The sequence below is a fragment of the Euprymna scolopes genome, chromosome 16, assembly GCF_053919585.1.
Source record: "Euprymna scolopes isolate OS-2025 chromosome 16, ASM5391958v1, whole genome shotgun sequence".
NCBI lineage: Eukaryota > Metazoa > Mollusca > Cephalopoda > Sepiida > Sepiolidae > Euprymna > Euprymna scolopes.
Genome location: NC_136497.1, coordinates 5,951,237 through 5,975,299, shown reverse-complemented (window position 1 = coordinate 5,975,299; position 24,063 = coordinate 5,951,237).

The window sequence follows — 24,063 nt, the reverse complement described above, 5'->3', positions numbered from 1 at the left end:
CTTGACTATTTTGGCAGTATGTTTTGGATCATTATCCTGTTGAAGGACCCAGTTTGGTCCTAAATGGAGCTTCTCCGCATCCTGTCTAATGTTTTTCTGGAGTATTTCCAAATATTGCTCCTTCTTCATGGTTCCATCTATCTTGACCAAACTACCTGGACCACTAGCCGAAAAGCAGCCCCAAAACATTAGGCTACCACCACCATGTTTCACCGTGGGTATGGTGTTCTTTGGGTTGTAAGCTTCTCCTTTCTTCCTCCAAACGTAAGCAGCATCCATATGGCCAAACAATTCAATTTTTGTTTCGTCAGTCCACAAAATACTTGAGAAAACGGACTCTGGAGAATTCACATGGGTCCTAGCAAACTTTAGACGTGCTGCAAGGTGTTTTCCGGTGTGCAATGGAGTCCTTCTTGGTCTTCTTCCTTTCAGACCATTTTCATGCAGAGTCCTTTGCAATGCTTGCCTTAATATTTTTATGCCAGAAGACTCCAGATTTTCTAAAATGTCCTTAGTAGTGGTGGTTGGATTTGCATTAACACTTCTTACAATATTCCTGGTGGCTCTAGCAGACAGTTTCCTTTTCCTTCCTCTATCAATCAGGTTGTTTGTTGTGTGGTGGCTCTGGAATTTTTTGATGATGCTCTGTACCGTTGCTGTAGGGACCTCAAATTTCTTGGAAATAGACTTGTAACCTAAACCATCCTTATGTGAATTCACAATTTTAGTCCTAAGATTATTACTAAGCTCTTTTTTTCTTCCCCATTCTAATAATTTTTATTCTTTTATTGGTTTTCAGTTGATATCATTTTAATTTCTAAAAAATGCAAAAAAAGAAATGAAATTAATCAAAGGTTGTATAAAAGCATTCAAAATAAGAATCAAACAGGAAACAAATAGTCAGAAACTCAATTAATACTGAAAAAATAAGGGGGTATGATTATTTTTGAACATTGCAGATTTTATAAATAGCTGTATATTTCTTTTATTACAAGTATCCCGAGATTTTAAAATGACGAAAATGATCAGAAGAGGTTTATTAAGAATATGTATCAATATGGACGTAAGCAATAAATTCTTACAAAGTTACACCTAATAAACTCAATTTTCAAGGGGGGGGGGTATGAATAATATCGGGCACAAGTGTATATATATATATATATATATATATATATATATATATATAAATGCTTAACACAGAGTACATATGCAATACATAAAGGTAAAGGTAAAGCTTAGGTGTGTGTGGGTAGGCTATGTCTGTATGTGTGTGTGTATATGTCTCTGTGTGTGCATGTGTGTGTAGGTGCGTGTGTATATGTCTGTGTGTGTGGGTGGAGGGAGTTGAGTGAATGAATGTGTGTGTGCATACGTGCATTACGTATGTTCATGAAATAGTATGAACATGTATGAACACTTTGCTAAAAATGGAAAGATAGGCCAAGAAGCCCATCAGAACTAATCTAACCCATTTAGGTTTAACTTTTTGGAGAGAGAAAAAAAAATCTCAAGTTTGTTGTCTTCCGAAGTGTCGAATGCTTCTGAATTTTAGTATACACTGCACCGTAACGCTTTTAAACCTTTTAGTGTTCTTACATCAATAGACTACTATTCTGTCACATATTTAGTATATTTAAAAATTCTGAACATTACAAAATTGAAATTGAAGTGAAATATTTACATACCTGAGACGAGCTTTAGAGTCGAACCATGTAGCCATTTTTTTTACTAACTGATCAGTTTCACAAGCGCTATTTATACAGAAATATGACCGGAAGTAAGTAGGTTCCAGTGAAGGGTAAGAATTGCAGGATTGGCGGATGTAAATCTTTGACCGTAAGTCACGTAGTACAAAGGGGCACGAACAATTACTTTTATCGGAACCAGGTCAGTTCTGGTTGGATGTGATTAAGACGTGAGAATTACAAGATTAAGAGCGGGCGTGGGAACCCGATATCTAAAGGAGCCGCAGCAGGAGTGTTGATTTCTTTGAAGTTCACCGACATCATGCGGAAGATAAATTTTGTGTAATTATTATATATAGATATAAACATGCATATATATACACACTCAAATGCATAATCGCATTCTTACAAAACACGCGCGCACACACACATATACATAACCCACATACACACACTTTCATATATATGTGCATTCTTTAGCATAAAATACTTTGCCCATTTTCTCTGTATGTGTGTGTGTGTGTGTTTTTTTTTTTACCCTTGTTGGCCCTTATCCTCTTGAGAGGGTAGCCATCCGGAGCTTATCCCGGCTTCTTAGTGTTAAGCTTTGTCGGGAGGACGAATCCTCCCCCTTGGACAGGACGCTAGTCTGTCGCAAGAAACTTCCCCGGAATGCAATTGGCTAAGTTGTCTGATATCCAGGTCCCCAATTATACTGCTGGGTGAACAGAGGCAATTAGTGTGAAAAACATACCCAAAATCTCTATGCCGTCCAAGACGAGAATCGAACTCGGGTCCTCTCGATGCCAGTCGAGTGTGCTAGCCACTACACCACAGAACCATATGTACGTATGTATGTATATATATATATATATATTACTTCCGACCAAGGCTGACCTCTTAATCCTTAGGTAAAAGAGCGGCATATCTTTTTATTCTCTTTATCTCGACTGAAAACTCTCCTTTACTTTTGACTGGGGCTGACCCCTTAATCCTCAGGTAAAAAACTGCCTTATCTTTTAAATTTTTATATTACTTGTATGATTTTTGATGGTTACCGCAAAAAGTTTGAGGGCGACGGTGTAAGCACTGTAGCAGCTGCTACACTGTCTCCCCCCTCCCCCAACCACACATTTTCGCATTACCGCCCCCAACCGCCCCTTTTTGCGTTAACGCCCTCCAACCGCCCCTTTTTGTGTTACTGCCCCCGATATCAAAGCACCGCCCCAGGGGGGCAGTACCACCCACTTTGGGAAATGATGGACTAGAGCTTGATTAATTATGGACTCAAATATTTTGGCAAATAGTGGAAGGAGGCTAATGGGGGCGGTAATTTGCTGGGTCAGTTCTTTCGCCAGAATTCTTGAAAACTGGTACCACAGAAGCGGTTTTCCAGCAGGCAGAAAAGCAAGATTCATTAAGGCATTTGTTGTATATTTTGGAGAGGATTGGAGCTACTTTGGCGGAGCACTTTTTAATAGCACAACCTGGATGAGATGCAGTGTCAAGATTTTTTATAATTGCATGCACCTGAGAAGGGGTGATTTTCAGATCGTCAAGTGTGACATCTGTCCGCAATGGAAAGTCTGGGAGAGGGTGGTTAGCAGAGTCTAGAGTGGAGTTGGAGGCAAACCAACTGGCAAGCATGTTAGCCTTGTCGGTTGCTGAGCAAACAACTTCATGATTGTTGGATAGTGGGGAAATTGTTAATTACCCATTATTTACTATGCTTTTGTAGATTTTCCAGAAGTCACGGGTTCCTAATTTCTGAGCTTCAATGCGTTTTTGGGTGGTTTCAATAAATTCTCTCTGAGCTGTCGCTATTTCTTTCTTACAGGTACTTTTGGCTTCTGTATACTTCTGTCTATTTGAACTGGATTTATGTCGGTTAAATCTGTGGTACGTGTTCTGCCTTTGTGCGATGGCAGCTGCACATGTGGAAGTAAACCATTGGGGAGAGTGGGGCTTGCTATAAAATTTCCGCATGGAGACATGTGCTTCAATTGCTGTTTTGAACCATTCGGTGGTCTCATTTGCGCACTGTTGAGCAGGAAGTGAAAAGATATTTCGCCATCGGGCGTCTCTAATGAGATCCCTGATGGCTTCCCAGTCAGCCTTTTTATAATATCTCGTTGTTTTGAGCAATGGCTCTTCCATTTTGACTCTAGAGTTTAGGGTGATTTCAACTATTATTGCTACATGATCAGCATTCTAAAGTGGGCTGTGGGCATTCGTAACACAATCATCAGGAACTGTGGTCAGAAACAGATCTAAAAGTGATGCGTGTTGCTCTTGCTGGTCAGGGAAACGGGTTGGAAACGTAACCGTCTGTGATAGGGAATGAGATATAGAGAAGCTATGTGTTGTGGTACCAGCTGCGTCTGTGTAATTAGAGAATCCAAGCCAGTTAATGTGGTGGACATTGAAGTCACCAAATACATGAACTTGTGCTCTAGTCTCAAGGGAAAGTGCTGTATCTATGCTGTCAGAGACTTTGTTTATTAGGGTACAGTCTTGAGTTGATGCAGAGCGGTAGAGAAAATAAAAGTAACTAATATTATGTTGCATGTTAAGTCTAAAGCAAATAAAGGCTTGATCGTCCGATTCTAGTTTTCTTTCTCTAGTCAGGGAGAGGTGTTTCGAATATAGACTCCAAACCCGTGCATATGTCTGTTTGAGTCCTTACGGCAGAGTGGGACATATCTGGGCATGTTAAAGTAGTTAGAGGGGATGGAGGAGTGTAGGTTAATCTCACTTAGTTCTAAGATAACCGGGGTGTTTGTTAGGAGAAATGCTTCAACATCATTTAAATTAGTTCTAAGCCCAAGGATGTGCGTAAATGCAAGCCTCAAGGGAGGAGGCAATTTAATTTTCTTTGAGTTTTTCCTGGTTTAAGCATAATTTTTTATTGTACTGTCATTTTTTTTAAGTTTCAGTTTAGGTAAGGGGTGCTGAACAAGTTGTTATGCAGAATACCAGGCATGCAACACAAGTGGACCATCAACTGACCTTCCATCTACTAGGACGGTGGCCTCAGGAAAGCCCACCAGGGATGAGTGCAGGGTCCCTTTCCATGCGCAACATGGCACTATAAAAATATCCCGATATTATACAACTGTTGATGGAGCAGCCGCCCTAAGAGCTACCAAAGAGTTAGGGCAGCTGTACTATCAGTCGGGAACAGTAGCCAGAAACTGTCAATCTGGTACCCTCAACCCATCAGACGATGGTCAACCCAATCTACTTGTACTGGCATTATGATCTTCAAGCACTTCTAACTGCCCAGTTTAGAGGGGGATTGGATATGTCGGGAGAGGGGGATATCAGCGTTCATTGCCCTAGTCAGGAAACAAGATCGACCACTGAGTGTTTCTGCTGAATCTCTGTGCTTTGACCTCTATGCCTGGCTAATAGGCAAAGAAGGAGTATGGAAGCCGGACGATAGACAGTGCCTATCTACTCCTTAAGCAGTTTAGGTTTGCAGACTGGTAATTTGTTCGAGTCAGCAGCTCTAGGAAGAATGTCATCCAAGAATGGAGGGGCCTCCCTCCCCTTAGGTTTAGCTTCAGAGTTTTCCTTTAATATTTTTCCTTTAAATTTAAAAAAAATTAAAAAATATTAAAAAAAATATTTTATTTATTTATTTATATGTTGGCTTAGGAATAGGATAACACATTACAGAATGACTTTATATTAAGTGTGTGTAATGTATGAGTGTTAGTAGCAGCTTGGGGAGTAGGGTAGACTTAGTGCTTAGGAGAAGATTAACTTACAGAATACAGTAGAATTAATTTTTAGAATTTATAGTCAAGTAAAATTTAGTTATAGAGAAAAAAAATCATCTTTTTTTATTTATTAAACATGCAAATCAGACAATGGCAGTCGTCTTGGAGGAAATAAATATATTGGATATACGTAGCACGCAAGAGAGGGGTGTTTCTACTATAATAAGACTACGTGGCGCTTCAGAATTCGTAGTTAATGACAGTCTATTAGGTCAGGCACAAATCATTGTGTATCTATGCAGAAATAATCTTAGTGACGTATCTAAGATCACTGTATATTTAAGATACAGATATAATTGGAAGTAAGGCAAACTATATTCCAAGATTCTAAGATTCTATGCTTATTAAAATAACCATTCCCTAAAATTGACTAATTTTAAAATAATAATCTTCTTTCTTGGTAGTGTTTTCTTTAAAAACAACCGACTTTATCATAATTGCAAAGTTTTGGAAATATATCTCCAGTCATACGAAGATATGTGTATATGTTTATATAATTTCATGTATAGGATTCACTTGTAAACTATTTAAACGGTCATAATGAATTTTTAAATACAGATTTTTAGGCGTAATTGTGGTAATTTTAGTTTAATTAAGTTTATGTAACGGGAGTAGAGAGAGGGTAGAGACACTTCTTGTTAAATTTTAATAATAAGACATTGTTGTCCAAATTTACAATTTCTTTGAAGTATTTTAAGGGTTTTTAGTGGACAACCTTTCGTTTAAAAATTCAAATATTTTGGATTAAATTAAAATTTGTGCCATAGCCACCAGTTAAGCAAGATTCCACGAATTTCAAATTTCTTCTTAAACTCACTCCAACACTAAAATCTTTAAATATTTTCTAGAATCAAAATCATGTAATTGATCATTATCTAAATTCAAATAAGTTTTCTAGATATAAGGCTTATGTATTAGGGGATTATTTTATACATATGATTTTACAAGTATTCTCCTATTATATAAATATACTTTCTGCAACAATTGCAAAGTTTTGAAGACATTTTCTACATGATATCAACACCTTTAAAGCAATTTAACACAAATAACCACAACTGGTAAAAAGAAGTTGCTAATTAAGTGGGTGGCGGTGGTTTACAGTGGCCGAATTTCTTGTTTTCTTATCAGTTTGATTAATTATTGATTATCATTTTGTGTTGAGCTTCTGAAGAGCAAAAGATGAAGACAGCGATAAGGAGTTATCTCCCTTGCAAAGTAATTAATTACTCGACTGGCCAATTAGTGCAGGACACAAATTTTTAAATCTCAAACTGTATTATTACAACCTTCCCGTCATACCTTTCTCCCTTCTGAAAGATTTTCTTTTGTTTGACTTCCTTTTACAGCAGGGAATGTATTGGGTGGCCATTTTTAGGTGTTAAAACTCTGATAAAATTCCTATTTGTTATATTGTATGAATTTTAAGAATTTATTTATTTTAGCTGTGCACTCTATTCACTCTCTATCATGTGTCAGAGACAGAGATACATCATAGAACATTTTTTTTACATATGAGTAATCACTTATCAAGGCCCAGAGGCCACTCGAGGATAAAGGTCAATGAGTGTACAGTAGTCACTGGGACAATATCGTAGTAAAAATTTGGTAAATTGTATTGAGGGAACAGCTTATTAAGACGATCATGTTGTAGTTAGTTGGAAAGCAGTTCCACAGGTGTGCAATTCTAGGAAAGAAGCTGATTCTCTCTCCTCTGATCTCGAGCGCGTGGTTCGGTGGGGGAAGACGTGGCTGGTTACCTTTAATGCATTTAAAACCAAACTCCTATCTTTACATCGTCAACGCTCTGATCCCCATCTGGCATCAATTGGGATGGATGGATCTCGTCTGGGAGAGGCCCCGTGTTTTGACAAGCTTCTGGGTTTGACCTTTACTCCTGATCTGAAATGAAACACGTACATCAAGTCTGTTGCCAAGGTTGCTGGAAAGATGGTGCGATCCTTCTACCACTCCAAAAGATATCTCACTACTGATGCAATTCTCTATCTATATAAAAGCCAAGTACGTCCAAGGATGGAATACTGCTGCCATATCTGGACAGGAGCTGCCAAAAACAGCCTATCCTGCCTTGATAGAGTACAAAATAGACTTTGTGGCTTAGTGGGGGATGTCCTTTTCTCTACCCTGCACCTCTCTCTCACAGAAGAGACGTTGCGAGCCTATCCTTGCTTTATCGTTATTTCCATGGCAGGTGCTCGTCTGAACTCCAATCTCTGGTCCCCCCTCGCCAATCTTTCACAAAAAACACCCGTCTAGCTGAATCCACTGTGAAAAATTTCCCCCACTCTTTATCTGTGCCTAAGTCAAAACGTGGATTCCATGAACAAAGTTTCTTTCTTAGAACTGCACGCCTGTGGAACTCTGTTCCGTCTGCCTGCTTCCCTCTGGACTACAACTTGGATGTCTTCAAGTCCAACGTTAACAAATTCCTAATAAACCGCCCCCTTAAGTAAACACTTCATCAAATCTCCACACTAACGTAATGTTTTGCAATAACCCTTATCCCTGAGTGGCTTCTGGACCTTGATAAGTGGTAACCATCGTATAAAAAAAAAGCTTTGTTTATAGAATCTACGTTTAGGTTTAGGCACAGATAAAGAGTGGAGGAAATTATTGATAATGGTTTCAGGTTTGTGAAAGTTTGGCAAGGGGGGAACCATAGATTGGAGCGTAAATGAGCACTTGCCATAAAAATAATGATAAAGCAGAGACAGGCTCGCACAACATCTCTTCTGTGGGAAAGAGGTTGCAGGAAAGAGCACCCCCCACTAGGCTATGAAGTCTATTTTGAACTCTGTCAAGGAAGGATTAGAGCTTCTAGCAGCTGTTACCCAGATGTGGCAACAGTACTCCATCCTTGGATGTACCTGGCTCTTATATAGGTAGAGAATTGCATCAGCAGTGAGATATCTACTGGAGCAGTAGAACGACCCACCATTTTTTCAGTAGCCTTGACAACGGATTTGATGTAGGTGTTCCATCTCAGATCAGGAGTAAAGGTCAGACCTAGAAGCTTGTCTAAACATGGAGCCTTCCCAAGACAAGAGCCATTCATATCAGTTGATGCCAGACAAGGATCAGAGCGTTGATGATGTAAAAAAAAAAGCTTAGTTTTATGCATTAAATATAACCAGCCACTTCTTTCCCCATTGTACCACGTGCTCAGGATTAGAAGAGAGAGAATCAGAGAACTTGGTCACTTATGGCCTTTGATGTGTTGCCACAGATGGTAGTGTCGTCAGCATAAATGTCTACAAATGATCTTAGGATGTGATTTGGGAGATCATTGATGTAGATCAGGAAGAGAGTTGGGTCCAGGATGGACCCCTGAGGGACTCCAGCGTTAATATTGTGAGCTTCTGGTTTCTGCCCATCAACTACTACTCTTATTAACCTATCAGAGATAAATGATTTAATCATTGAGAAGACATTTCTAGTTATACTGTAGCTGGAGATCTTGTAGAGTAGACATTTATGCCAAACCCTATCAAAGGCCTTTGAGATGTCAAGAGCAATTTTCCTAGAAAGGAAGCAAGAGACTTGCTAATCCTATGAGATTTGCTAATCCTATGAGATATCGTTAGCACATCTGCTGTAGATCTAGCAGAACAAACCATATTGCATGTCACTAAGAAGGTTATTTTTACTGAGGTGGTTGACTACTTTATTTAACACAGCTTTCAGCATCTTACTCATGAGGCATGGGAGATTTATTGGTCTGTACTGGGAGGGAGATGACCGATCACCTGAATTCTTAAATACAGGGCGTATTGATGAGGTTTTCCATAGTGTTGGGAAGCAATTCCCCTTTGTAAGTATGTGAGCTAGTTTCTAGCCGAAAATGTATTGAGAATGTTGGAGACTATGTAGAAAAATAAATTCTAGAACACTAAAGGTTATTCAGTTTAATGGTGCCACTTCTGTCTTCAAAACTCTTTAACTTTGTGAATTAAAACTAGAAGGCTTTATTTTTTAAATGATTCATATTTTGCAGACTTATTTATTCTGATATGGAAATGGCTTCTATTTCTAGTTGTCAAGTTTAAACAAAAGTAATAAAGGCAAATTTCAACATCTTTTTTTACAATCACCATCCTCATACCCGCACTATGAAACCATCTTGGTATTTTCCTAACCACTTGCCTAAATGTGTACATCTACTGTTTCAGAATCTTCAGACCACTCAGTTTTCAAGATGAAGATAAAATTTGAGTTCAATAAAACCTCAGACATCTTCTTTCTTCAAAGAGTGTATCGATACTCAAGGGCTCATTGGGACAGTTTCAGATTTTTCATACCAGAAATTCCTCTGCAGTCCATTTTTAGGACAAATCTACCTGGCATCTTCTCAACTGTACCGGATTGGTTAATTGTATTTCCAGAATGACCAAACAGCAAGCCATGATAGATGTTCAAACATGTTACTCAAAGAAGTCACTATTTCAATTGTTTCCAACAAAATAGATGCCCCCAGTCTAAAGTCACCTTTAAAACTGTCCATTACTGCCGTAAAGGAATTATAGAAAATGTGTAAAAGTCCAATACTCAATCTGTTAATCAGATTGTTGAGTAAAAACTTGGTTCTAGTGAGTTTTAGAAGAAAACAAACTATTAAACAGATGTAAAACGTTAGTTTCAACACTCATTAACGGACTTGATGTAATCTCCTCAGCATAAAACAGCTAAACTATTTACAGAGGACGATCAGTATCATCTACTCTCAGAATTTCTCTCTAAAATTGAAAATGCTCTAAGCGACACCCACATATCTGTTTAGATGCAAGAAAATCAACTGCTGCTGACGATATTCTTGTCCTAAAAACCTGCAGCCAGAATTAGCGCTATCCTCACAATGCTGTTCAGTTATTGCTTGAAGGAGAAATCTTCTTGGAAGACTATATCAGTCTTCCCAGTATTTTAATATACTGGTGATTAATCATCTGTACCTCTAGCGATATATATATATATATATATATATATATATATATATATATAATGAGAATGTGAGGACATTTCTCAACCTATATACTCAATGAATCTTTCATATACAGACTTAAAATTTACTATATAAGGTATTTAGACATGTGGAAAACTTTTTAATCGGTTTTTATCTGGAAAAAAAGGGCTGCCAAGCAGTCAAAATTTAAAACTTGGTATTTAGAGGTCATCGGATTTTTATCTGTGCGTCAACTGTTTCATGAGATTTGAAAATATTTTTAAAGATCATGGCAAGCTGGTCTAATTGTTATCGTACTTTACTCAGGCTTTAGGTTTTGGTTTCGATCTCAGCTCAAGTATTTTCTTTTTAGTTACAAGAAGTGAACTGCTGAGAAAAAGCAATACTTACATACACATCTCAGTTTCCTTCCATTTTTTTTACTTCACTTTTTTAAGGAATTTAGCATGTTTCATACCGGGCAACACCAGGTACATCTTCTAGTGCATATATATATATATATATATATATATATATATATATATATATATATATAATGTGTGTGTGTGTATATATATATATATATATAATGTGTGTGTGTGTGTGTATATATATATATATATATATATATATATATATATAAAGAGAGAGAGAGAAAGTAAATAAAGTAAGTAAATGACAATATAAGAATATATACTAATATATATAGATTTATCCATTTATTCAATATGGGTGATACATTAATTATAGGTATAGGGTAAATAAGAACTCTTTACACCATCTTATTTCGAAGCCTAATGCTTCTCATAAGAAAAGGGAAAATGCTAGGTAACATAATAAGAATGCGACATCTGCACAATTATTTTGCTCCTAATGTAACTATCGCTAGACATCACATCCCTATTATGTTATCTAGCATTTTCTCTCCTCTTCTGATGAAAAGGATTAGGGTTAGAAATACCATGGTATAAAGAATTCTTACTCACCTTACACCCCTAATTGATGTATCACTCTTATTTAATAAATGAATACATCTCTCTCTCTCTCTCTATATATATATATATATATATATATATATATATATTAGTATATATTTTTATATTGTCATTTCCTTGCTTTATTTATACTCTAAACAATTTGTTGAGCTTTGCATTATCCCGATAAGTCTCTTCTTAAAGAATCGATATTCTTTTTCTTTTAACTCCCCCATATATATATATATATATATATATATATATATATATATATATATATATATATATAGTTGCTTGTAACTGGTTAACGTTCTGTAGTTATATAGGTTTGCTCTGCATTTGACAATTTCTCTTGGTCTTTTCCTCATTTTTTGAGGACGGTTCCTAGTGTTCCACCACTTATTGGTATCACAGTTACTTTCTTCTTGTTTCATATCTCTTTCAGTTCTTTAAGTCCCGTGTATTTGCTTTTCTGTCTCCTGAGCCTTTACTTGCTTGGATGAACAATTCTACAATTAAATTATTACTATTATTATTATTATTATTAGTAGTAGTAGTAGTAGTAAAAACAGTTGATGAGCAGTAAAAGCAGACACATGACTGAGTTGGTTTAATACAAGCAAAACAAACAGTTAATAATTTTTCCAGCTGAGCTAGAATAGCTATCGACCCTATCTCCTCTCTTGTGAGTTACGTCACTCTCCTCAACCGGTCGAGCACATAATTTCCCCTCGAATAACAGCTGAATTGTTTATCTTTTAATGTTTCACTGGAGGTCTTAACATGTATGGCACCTGTAATGTTTAACAGTTGATTAACGTTGTCTGTGTCTTGCATGTTTGTCTACATGGTGTTTTGTCACCACAGTGAAACTGATGCAAATAGATTCAGCTACCAAAACACATGGGGGGGGGCATAACATTAAAAAAAAAAAAACGCAAATGTGGTTGGTGCCATAATATATCTCTTAATCTCCTGTATTTCTTTAGAGTTTTTTTTTTTTCTTCTTCAGTTCTTTATTTTCTCTTTTACTCGTTTTCGCATTCTTCATCGCTTGGTTTCATTTTTGCTTTTTTGCTTTTTATCTATTTTTTTTGTTGTTGAATTTTTTGTTTTACTTTTTACTTTAGTTATTTCTTGAAATGCATTATGTTGAGTTACTTCCCTTTCTGCTGCCAGTTTTGTTGGTTTCTAAAAATGTCAAACGCTTTAACTTTCATGAAATCTTGAAATATATCAAGATTCGAGTATTTCTTTGGAAAATTTAAATCTACATGGGTTTGCCTGGTGCTAATAGATCAGACTGTTTGAAGATATTGGCTTCCTGAGATAAAATGCACCTAACATTAATGTTTTTTGTTTTTCTATTTCCATTTGGAAAATTTAATTATGTTCTGCAAAAAAAAAAAAAAAAAAGTTCCCCCACCTTCCCTCTTTTTCTTTTCTTTTTCTTCCTCCCTCACTTCCCGACTTACCAAGCGATTTATTACTATAACTCCTTTCCCTCTCTCAACAAAATCCACTACAAGACAACCAAGTCAAGTGAAGAATAAAAACCTTCTACAAAACAACCAAACCAAACTCCATAAATAAATTCTCAGTTTTGGTGATACTCAGAATACAATTACAAACTACTTTGGACTTTTTTTCCGATCATGGCTGACGGAACCATCGTCTATCATCATAATTTGAATTATTATGACTATTATACTTATCTGGAGTATTACTATTTTTCACAACGTTTCGATTGATGTAACTTCCGACCTTCCTAAGTTGTATCTTTCTGTTATAATTGAAAATTTCGGGAGGTCGCATGCTCTTGTTCCATCAGCCATGACTGGGTAGAAGTCTTAAGTAATTTCCAATTATATTTTAAGTGTCTTCCGCACTGAGGATTAAACTTTTCCCTTCCAGAAAAGTGTAATTTACAACAATTGTGAATTACGTAAAACTTCTTCCCCATGGATTAAATAAAGAGGTCCATTGAAATTCTATGCGGAGTTTAATTGAAAGATTCCCGAGTTCAACAAAATACACCTGAAGAAGGTCAGAGGTTACATCGACTGAAACATTGTGCAAATAATACTTAAGATGAGAACAGTACTTCAAATAATATGAATAAGACGAATTCTCAACCAAAACCTGGAAGCATTTAAACTGCTGGATAGAAAATTATTCTACGAAGGAAGTTCCAAAAGTAAAGCCTCCTATTTTTTAACTGAAAAAGTTGAAAAGCTACGAAGACTAGCATGGTACCATTAAAATGAGCAAACTTTTGTGCTCCAGGATTTATTTTTCTACTTAGTCACCACGATTCGCAATGCACTTCTGCCTGGAATTCATATCTGCTTCTGATGCACATCCATGACAGGGGTTGCTTTCTTAAACTCTCACACCGTTAATATCTGCAACAGAGATATAAAACTTTCAAATCATGAATGCATAAGTTCAGTCCTGATTACAATGCAAATTGCAATCCCCCCTGATCCATTCATGCGAAAAAAAAAAAAAAGTAGGAGATATTACTTTTGGAAGATCCCTTGTATTAACGGACATATTTATTTCTAATTTAAGGCTATAACATGGTCATCTTAAAGTCGAATGTCAACAAATACTTGTCATAAATTGTTTTCATAATCAAATTTATTTTTTCTAGTTACTATTTTCAATCCTCTCCTACTGACAATCTGCACAGTGAAACAACATGTTAAAAGATGTGGTCAAGCTTCAGACATCGAAACAGATCCAGGCAGTGCTAGATCTATCATGGCTGCTGATTGTTGGAGAATTACTCTTTGCAGAGGATGCGGGTTAATATAATACTGACGTATAACAGCATCATCAAAAATTTAAATCAATTTCAAGGAGTTTTTCTTCCAAGCGCTAAGTTGTGGTCTCCATAGAATCCATCGAAAAATGTACCATAGACACTTTAGAAGGAATACAACATTCTCTGATTGTGTTTCTTCTCTATAGAACAGCCTACCAGTCTGACGATGCCTACCATATCCAAATTTAAAGTGACTTTGAATAAACATTTACATAGTATATTAATGTACACATCTTCTGTCTTTACACATTGCTATTTTTGCCAATAAATTTGATTCAACACGTATCCTCGAGTAGCTTTTAAACTTACTAAGTGAAGTATGCTTGTTAGACATATTGCTATCTGATAAGTCTAGAAAAAATTCTCAATTTATTTATATATACATATATACATATATATATATACATATATACATATATATATATATATATATATATATATATATACATATATACATATACATATATTTAATATATATACATATACATATATTTAAAAACTCTTGGCATTATTAAATGTGACATCTAAATAAACAAGCACATACACATATATATATATGTATATATATATATATATATATATATATATATATATATATATATATGTCTTCAGTTGTAAACCATGTTTAGTTTCTGAAGAGTTTATGATCGATAGTTATTCCATACAAGTCTTGGATATGAGGAATTCTCAGAGGACCACTGTTCTGTACAGGTTCCGGACTTTATAATTTTGCAGCCAAAGAGCAAAAGATCCTTCTCATGTTGACATGAAAAAACTATGTGCTGGAATGTTAAAAGGTTTAGTTTTTGTAGAGCAGTTCTGGTTTCTAATTGGTTGATAGCAGAAAGTGAATAAATTCCAGTAAAGCAACTGGCCCTGATGGCATCCCAGTTATAGTGTTAAAAAAGCTTCAACCAGAACTTGCCCCCATACTTACGAAACTATTTAAGCGCTGCCTTAAGGACAAGTGCTTTCCGACTCCCTGGAAGACCTCATCAGTTTGGCCTGTATTTAAGAATGCAGGTGATAAGTCATCTTCCTCTCAGTACAGACCAATAAGTCTCCTGTGTGTTATGAGTAAGTTGCTGGAATCCATATTAAATAGAGAAATAGTCAACCACCTCAGCAGGAATAACCTTCTTAGTGACACACAATATGGTTTCCGCTCTGCAAGATCTACCGCAGATGTGCTGACGGTTATATCCCACAGGATTAGTGAATCTCTTGACAAAGGATTCCTTTCTAGGGCAATTGCTCTTGACATATCAAAGGCCTTTGACAAGGTATGGCATAAGGGTCTACTTCACAAGATTTCCAGCTACGGTATTACTGGAAATGTTTTCTCGATCATTAAATCATTTCTCTCCGATAGGCTCATAAGAGTAGTGGTAGATGGACAAAAATTGGAGGCCTGCAATATAAATGCTGGAGTCCCTCAGGGGTCAATCCTGGGCCCAACTCTCTTCCTGATCTACATCAATGACCTCCCTAAACACATACTTAAATCATTCGTTGACATCTATGCTGATGACACGACCATCTATGGCAACACATCAAAGGCTGTAAATGACAAAGTTCTCTCTGATTCACTCTCCTCTGATCTTGAGCGCGTGGTTCAGTGGAGGAAGATGTGGCTGGTTACCTTTAATGCATCTAAAACCAAACTCCTATCTTTATATCATCAACGCTCTGATCCCCATCTGGCATCAATTGTAATGGATGGCTCTCGTCTGGGTGAAGCCCCGTGTTTTGACAAGCTTCTGGGTTTGACCTTTACTCCTGATCTGAAATGGAACACGTACATCAAGTCTGTTGCCAAGGTCGCTGGAAAGATGGTGGGATCCTTCTACCGCTCCAGAAGATATCTCACTACTGATGCAATTCTCTATCTATATAAAAGCCAAGTACGTCCAAGGATGGAATACTGTTGCCATATCTGGGCAGGAGCTGCTAAAAACAGCCTATCATGCCTTGACAGAGTACAAAATAGACTTTGTAGCTTAGTGGGGGATGCCCTTTTCTCTACTCTGCACCTCTCTCCCACAGAAGAGACGTTGCGAGCCTATCCTTGTTTTATCATTATTTCCATGGCAGGTGCTCGTCTGAACTCCAATCTCTGGTCCCCCCCCCTCGCCAATCTTTCACGAAAAACACCCGTCTAGCTGAATCCACTGTGAAAAGTTTCCCCACTCTTTATCTGTGCCTAAATCAAAACGCAGATTCCATGAACAAAGCTTCTTTCTTAGAACTGCACGCCTGTGGAACTCTGTTCCGTCTGCCTGCTTCCCACTGGACTACAACTTGGATGTCTTCAAGTCCAACGTTAACAAATACCTAATGAACCGCCTCCTTAAGTAAACACTTCAGCAAATCTCCACACTAACGTAATGTACTTGCAATAACCCTTATCCCTGAGTGGCTTCCGGGCCTTGATAAGTGGTGATCACTGTGTAAAAAAAAAAAAAAAATATATATATGTGTGTGTGCATATATGTATAATTTAACATGGCGGCATCGGATGGATTCCCCTCGTGTGCTTTGAATTCATTTTGTTTTTGTTTTGTTTTTTTTATTTTTTTGTGGCGAGGGAATGCCTATAAACGCTGCAGCAAGTAAATGTTTCGTTATTCTTATATTTTTAAATATCTCCATTTTCTTTTGTCAGCATTTTTTTTCTTACCAAACCTTTTTCATTCCCCCCCCCAAAAAAAATACAAACTCTCTAACCGTTTTCTGCGGAATATACATTTGTCTCTGATGAGTTGTTAGGTAGGCTAACACTATTCAACGAAACACGTGTAAGCTGTACTTCATAAGAACTATGAATGAAATATGAGTGTGAATTAAATACATTTTCTGGTTTTGGAATGTTAACATATCATATATATATATATACATACACACACACCCATATATATATATATATACACACACACACACACACACATATATATATATATATATATATATATATATAATTTGTCTGTATTTTGATTTTACTTTTTCGTTTATGTCAAGATATTGTAGAAAGAGGACATATTTATTGCATTCTTTGTATAGTCTTGTCTCGCCATTAATCCGAATTAGTAATGTGACTGAAGTTTGTCCTTGTTTGCAGAGCTAAGTCGGCCTGGTCAAAGCTGATATCTGGTGTAAGGCCATATTCAAGCCCAACCCCACTCTAATGCCAATTGACCAATCTCAGTACTTCCTCGTGCATTTGTCACTGGGTAATGTTATCCTGTCCCAGACGGCTAAAGAAATTGATGACAGAAACAAATGAAATATTGACGCCAGTCATACACACACGGTACCTTCATAGATTACATTTGATACCGTCATTCTTGGAGTCGGTTCTCTTGTGTATGAAGTGATTCACTCTTATTTATTCCAGAATAACCTGTTGTGTATATCCATATTAATTGCTGCAGCTTTTTCTGGAGGTTTTACTGTTCTTAGTTTTTTTTTTAATTTATAGTAAAGAGTTTAAGCAAACGTTCATTGATATATATATATATATATATATATATTGATATATATATATATATATATATATATATATATATATATAAGAATGTATATGCGTGAGAGGACACTTTTCAACTTACATGCTCGACGAATCTTGGATCGACAGACTTGAAATTTGGTATATAGAGTATTCAGACACGTGCAAAACATTAATTGGTTTTCATCCAGAAAAAAAGGGCTGGTAAGGGGTAAAAATTGAAAAATGGGTACATGGGGTCATCAGATTCTCATCTGTTTGTCAACTGTTTCACGAATGCACATGCGTGAATGGTTCACATGACAGATTCCTTATGTTAAGAATAAGTAGATTTGAAAAAACTTTTTTAAAATCGTATCAAGCTGGCTCACTGTCTTTATATATTTTTTAAATGCAAAGTATCATGGTTCAATTATGCTCTAAACTGAAACATTCATTTTGAATGTGTCCCTGCCTTACCAGAGAACCTATTGTTGATTTGAAGAAAGTCAGAATAGTTGGCTGAAACGTGATGAAACAACAATTATGGAGATGAGGATAACAGTCCACAAAAATATCAATATACAGATCTAAGCATTATCATTCAAGTGTAGTGAAGTTATACATGTCTGTATGAATCAAAATAGTAATAGCTCTATTTAATATTGAGCACTGTTTTATAAATCTGCTTGAAATTCCTTGAATTTTTATCCTGCAAATAAATTCATAACCTCGATTACTATATATATATATATATATATATATATATATATATATATATATATATAGGCATAAGCCTGAAGAGTCCTAGAGTGGATGAAACGCGGAATATTCAGTGTAGGTGCTCTAATTGTGGATCCATTACGATTCACCCGGAGGAAGCTTCGTACGCCTATCGCAGTGACTAAGTTCACAATATATTGTAGTCCACATTGCACTGTAAAGAACCTATTGTTGATTTCATAAATTATTTTACATATAATGGCTGTTGATTTTATATGCCTGGCCTTACTGCTTGTGTCGTGGTAATGACTTAAATTTAAGTTTTAAATGAAAATGTCAAGTATCATTGTGAAATTGTGCTTTGAACTGAAACATTCATTTCGAACGCGTTCCTGTCATATCAAAGAACCTACTGTTGATTTATATGTTGGACTTTTCAGCTTGGGTGGTAATAAAACTTGTGATGTTAAATTGTGTAAGATATTAAATTTGGGCAAAATCGGCTGTTCCTTCTTTCGTTGGATTATTTTGTATTATTGATAGTTATCGAAGACATTCTGACACAAAACCTGTCTTAGAACACTGCCAGGCACATAAAGTACGTTTGTATGAAATTTCATAAAAATCCACTCAGCCGTTTTTAAGTCTATAGAATACACAGACACACAAATTTCTTTCAATATAATAATAGAGATAGAGATAACCTCTCAGCAAACGTAAATAAGTATTTCAACTAGTAATAATATACTACTACTACTACTACTACTACTACTATTTCACGGCGCTCATCTCAAAGAGTGCAGATAATATTTCGCAGGTCAGAACATAATTGGACTTTGCCTCACTGTCCGTAATAATCAAACTGACAAATGATTCTCTGCTCAAAAATGCATCCTGTATTTCCTTCTTTTTATTAAAAAAAAAATAAAAATCGCACAAACAAGGCAAGTCGCAGACATTCAGACAAGATGACTACCTCTCGGCAAATACGTTGCCTTGACACGTATCATATGGCACTGTAAGCTGCCAGCCAATTGGTTAATATAAAGACAAAGATATGACAACACTGATCTCAGTACAATTCATATTGGGATATCTGTCCGGCATCTTATTGGTCAGGAGAGTAGGCAGTTATATACTAATATATGAGCAGTTCTTCACTAAATGAGACAAATAAAATTGAAGTCCCAAACGAGCTGATTTCACTTTTTTTACACAACTGCAGTTATGGGCTACTTTTTCTGACATTTTTATGATAATCTATACTATATATGATAATATAATTATAATAAACATATAAGATAATATATAATTATAATATATATATATATAATTATATATTGATATGTGAGATAATATATGATAATATATAATTGTATATAGATATGCGAGATGATTATAGCATTGTGTTTTGGGTTTTTTTTTTTACTCACGTTCACCCCAAACAAGGCATATTGGCACTTGGATGTAAGGGGGCTACTAATTGGGACCATACCTATAAAAGATTAAGATGTTCGTTTATGTTGCATTTGAACTTCGGCATATCAGTACAGTTTGGGAAGCAGGTAGCGGGAAGGGAATTCCAAAATATAGCCGTTCTAGGGAAGAAGCTATTAGATTAGACTACTTTCTAACAATGAAGGGGTGTGATTTTGTTGCTAAGCCGGTTTGTCAGGGATATTTACATCGAAGGGGCACAAGTGCAATGAGTTCATCAGAGCACATTCCATTAAAATATTTGAAAAAGAGGCACAGAGATGCAAGATTGCGGCGTTGGAGCCTAGTAGACAAAGTGGGATCTATTAGATTGCAGACCCTTTTCTAGCATGATAAAGGGAAGCCACCTTCCTCGTAGCAGCCTTTGCAGTGCCGTCAATATATTTGTTCCAGTTCATATTTCCCAATAATTTTAAGCCAAGGAATTTGAAGGAAGAATTCTCAGATAGGGAGTTATTTGTCATGGATATCGATGGTTTGAGAGGCGTTAAAGGAGAGCAGCTTATTCTTACTAGCATTAAATGTTACCTTCCATTTTTGTCCCCATTCCACTATGGTCTGGAGGTGATTTTCTAAGGATTCAACCATCCTCTTGGATTGGGCATATCGGTTCTTCTCTCATGCATGTTATAGAGTGCTGTATCCTCAGCAAATATACCCATCTCAGACACAATATTATAGGGGAGGTCATTGATAAATATCAGAAATAAAAGTGGTCCAAGGATCGATCCGTCCAGCATTAATGTTATGTTGCGTGGATGAACGTCCCTCAATGACAACCTGGATGGTCCTATTTTTTAAGAAGGATCTAATTATATTTAGTATTCATCCAGTTATATGGTATGATTTGATTTTCACTACAACCTTTCATGCCAGACTTTGTCAAAAGCTTTGGATATATCCGGGACTGGCTTCACCCGCCTTATCCAGTGCATGGTCTATGCGTTCAGAGATGACTGTTAAAATATCTGCAGCAGAACGACGATGCCTAAATCCGTACTGTTTGTTGGAGAGATGATTAGCTTTTGATGGGCTAATGCCTGATTGATTAACATCTCAAAGATTTTAGTGAAGAGGGGTAGGGAACTGATAGGTCAGTAGTTGAGAGGGTCGGTCCTTTCACCAGAATTTCTGTGCACTGGTACCAAAGAGGCCATTTTTCAGCTATTCGGGAAGCAGGATTCAGCATTTGTTGTAGAATTTAGAAAGTATGGGGGCTAGCTCAGCTGAGCATTTCTTATATAGTAGGGATGAGATCAAACCCACACACCTTGAAGGTGTCTAAGTTTTTTATAATATCGTTGCATGAGAACGGATAATTTTCAGATCATCAATTGTGGCTCCTGTCTGCATAGGGAAATTTGTGAGGACATTGTTTGTTGGCTCTAGGGTGGAGTTGGAGACGAATCACCAAGTAAGCAGTTCCGCCTTTTTACTTGCCGTGCATTCAACATTATTTATTGGATAGTGGAGGAATTACTGATTGCCCTTTATTCACTACATTATTATAATTTTTCCAAAACTCACAAGTTCTTATCTTCTGCGATTCTATACGTTCCCTGGTTATTTCACCATGTCTTCTTTTGGCTGTGGTTATTACTCTCTTACAATGATTTCTAGCATCTATAAATGTTTGCCTATTTGCATGATATCCAGGGAGTTTACTAAGAGGTAAGAGTCTATATCATCTAGATTATTTCTAAACCGACGGATATTTGTGAAGGTGAGCATAAAGGGAGGAGGTGAATTGGTTTTGTTTGTGTGGTGTCCGGTTTAATTGTATTTGTTGGGGTTTTCATTTCATTAGGTTTTGTTTAATTTCAGATTGGGGAGAGAGAGTTGGGCAACGTGGGTCAGTTTTGACACCAAGTATAGACACACAACAGGTCCATTAGCCAAGTCCTGACCAGGAATTTGTGGCCTCGTGAAAGCCTACCAGAGATAGCAGGAGGGTCACTTTCCATGCACGACATGGTACTACAATTATCCTGATATTATACAACTGATGATAGAGCAGTCGCTCTAAGCTCTACCAAAGAGTTGGGGCTCCTGTACTGTCAGTCGGAAACAGCAGCCAAACAAACTGTCAATCGGGTACCCTCAACCTCTAAGATTGGCCCAGACCAGTCAAATGAGCACACCCAGCATGCAAGTAACCCCAATTTGCTCAGTTTGTGAGAAAGAGAAAGAAGTTGGGAATAGAGGAACAGCGTTCAGTGTTCTAATCAAGAAATAAGCCCAAGGGTGGGTTTTGTAGGTCTCTGTTATTGCATGTCTGCACCTGGCTAATAGACAAAGAAGAGGTGTAGAAGCTGGAAATAGGCAAAGCCTATCTACTGCTTAAGCAATTAGGGTTTGCAAAATGGATAATTTGTTAGTCACCAGCTCTAAGAAGGTTGTTGACCATGACTGAGGAGGCCTCCCTCCTCCAGTTTTAATATCAGAGATTTTTTTCTCTTGGATGGATCATCTGAGGTTCTGCAGGTCCATCACTCCAAGTGGGGTAACCATGCACCTGGTTCTACACCAGGTATTTCTACACCCTCGCATGAATGATAATATTAAGTATCATACTTAAATAAAGGTTTGCTCTATTGTAAAAAAATAGGCTTTAAATTAGAGATAGAATTCTCCTATGATATTAAGGAGCCATGTATATTATTATTATGAGAAAACTAATCTGTTTTAGTAATTAATTTGTTTTAAAATAAGTAAAATATTAATAATTAATAAGTACCTGGAATGTAAGATACACAAAGCAAAGAAACATATATAAGATAATAAATAATTATGTATAAATATATTAGATAATGTATAATTATATATAATAAATAATTATATATAATTATATTAGATAATGTATAATTATATATAATAAATAATTATATATAAATATATAAGATGATATATAATTATATATAAATAATATATAATTATATATAAATATATTAGATAATATATATATATATATATATATATATATATAATAATTATGTGTTATATTTCTGTTGGTCTGTTTCATTTTTCCTTAGAAACTATGGGGTCAATCTGGCTGACATTTTGTATATACCTCCGTTATGACAAGGTGCAGCAAACTAAGTATTATGGTAACTGTTCGATACATAGTTAGGGATTTACAGGAATTAGTCCCCATCACATTTACTCTAAAAGTTTTTTTTGAAAACTACTGGACCGATCTGACCGAAATTTTGTATGGGCTTTTGTTATCATAAGCTATAGCGAACTAAGTCTGATGGTATTTGCTCGATGTACAATAAAAAAACTAATGGGAAATTTTGGGAAAATCTTTGTGATCGGTTTTCGGCCAGAAATTTGGCTGTTAAGGGGTCAAAGTTCAACGATTTGACCTTTGAGAACTCTACCAAACTCCTCCGACAATTTTGGCTCTAAACACTTGAAATTTTAGATATGGGTTCCTTGGACATGGATCTAACTTAACTTGATTTGAGCCCAAAAGAATAAATGTTAAGGGGTTATAATAGGGGTCAAAGTTAAAAAAAATTTACCGCTTTTTTTTTTTTGCTGAACATACACTTCCATACACCCGTGCAACGCCGGACACCCATGCTAGTATATATATAAAAGTGAACGTATCTGTGTCTGTTTGTGTACATTTTCCTACGCAATAACTCTGTCAATTTTAAGTCTACAGACTCGAAAATTGATATACAGGGTACTGAGATTTGGGAAAATCAATGTGATCGGTTTTCGGCCAGACATTTGGCTGTTAAGGGGTCAAAGTTCAACGATTTGACCTTTGAGAACTCTACCAAACTCCTCCGCTAATTTTTGGTATGAACAATTGAAATTTTAGATATAGGTTCCTTGGACATGGATCTAACTTAATAACTTGATTTGAGCCTAAAACAATAAATGTTAAGGGGTCATAATAGGGGGCAAAGTTATAAAAAATTTGACCTCTGCGGTCTCTACCAAATTACTAAAGACAATTTCTGGTCTAAACATTTAAAATTTTACATAAAGGGTATTCAGAGATAGGGCAAACTTTTTAATCGATTTGGGTCGAATATTTGAGCTACAAATATATAAATCTATATATGTTTGCATGTCTGCCTAAAACTTTCGAGAGACGCGACAGATTTTCACAAG